The sequence below is a fragment of the Asparagus officinalis genome, chromosome 2 (genome assembly GCF_001876935.1).
Source record: "Asparagus officinalis chromosome 2, Aspof.V1, whole genome shotgun sequence".
NCBI classification, from domain to species: domain Eukaryota; kingdom Viridiplantae; phylum Streptophyta; class Magnoliopsida; order Asparagales; family Asparagaceae; genus Asparagus; species Asparagus officinalis.
Window position 1 is genome coordinate 11475768 of NC_033795.1, and position 1304 is coordinate 11477071.

Genomic DNA, 1304 nt, shown 5'->3' on the forward strand with positions numbered 1-1304 from the left:
ATATATATTTAGAGAGAAGTCATTGGTCGTTTCTTTTTAATGTTTATTAAAATCTATGAATTATCAAAGAACTAACGCTTCTCCCCTTGGTAGTTTGAGAATAGTTTCGGAAGGTGTAGCCTGATAAGCATCATTGATATTTTTATTTTGCAACACTTGAAATCATTTTTTAACATAATGAGAACTCAGTTATATCTACGTATATATAATAATAATAACAACGTTGATGATGATGGCTAATTCTTTCAGATTGGATAATTTTTTTCCTCTCTATTTTTTTCTCTCAGTATAAGGTATCTTTTTTATTTTTATGAGATATACCATTTCATGGAGAGAAAAAAAACTATTTTGAAATATACTATGCTTGCGAACAACAATAACAAAGTTTATATTTATCCAAAATTGATCGTAATTGGTGGAAAATGTCTTGATGCAACAAACTATTCTTGTACATCTCGTCATTATGATAATACAAATTACTCCATCTATCTACAATAAATAAATCAGCCATCTTATTCAATTATAGTGTGCTTGGAATAGAATCCAAAAATCTAACTTTAGAGATTTTATTTCGGTTATTTTAGTAAGCATAAATATCAAAGCAATCACATATAATTATGTAGCGCATGCAAATCATACTCCCTTTAAAAGCACGAGTTCGGAAAATCTTTTTTAGACAAATATACCCCTTTATAGTTTGAACTATCTTATCTATAATCAAATTCTAATTTTCAATGGTCAATATTACCCTTCACTATTTTGAATATTTTATTTATATCTTAATCTATCCTAATCATAGTCATATCTTATCCTAATCCTACGTGAACCATGTTTAGCTTAACAATTTAAAAAAACTAATATTAATAAAATATATAAAACATAAAAATAAAATTAGTTTGTTAAGATAAAGAAATTACAAGTAGATAACATATTATAATACATGAAGTATTACAAAAAAATCATAAAAAGTTTTAAAATTACAGAAAAGACCCTAAAAAGTTCAAAATTATAAAACTCATCCAAAATGTCTCAAAACTTAAAATAAAAAACATGAAATTAAAAAATTAACATCAGTTTGCAAAGAATTTAAAATTTACAGTTAACACCTCAATGTCTCAAAAATTATAAAAACACCCTCAAAAGTTTAAATTACAGACAAGCACATTAAAATTCTAAAATTTTAAAACTTACAAACAACACAGATGAATTCAAGAGATTACCATGATACACCTAAAATTTTTGACATTTAAATTTAAATTTTTTAATTAACACCCTCAATATCTCAAAAATTATAGAAACACATT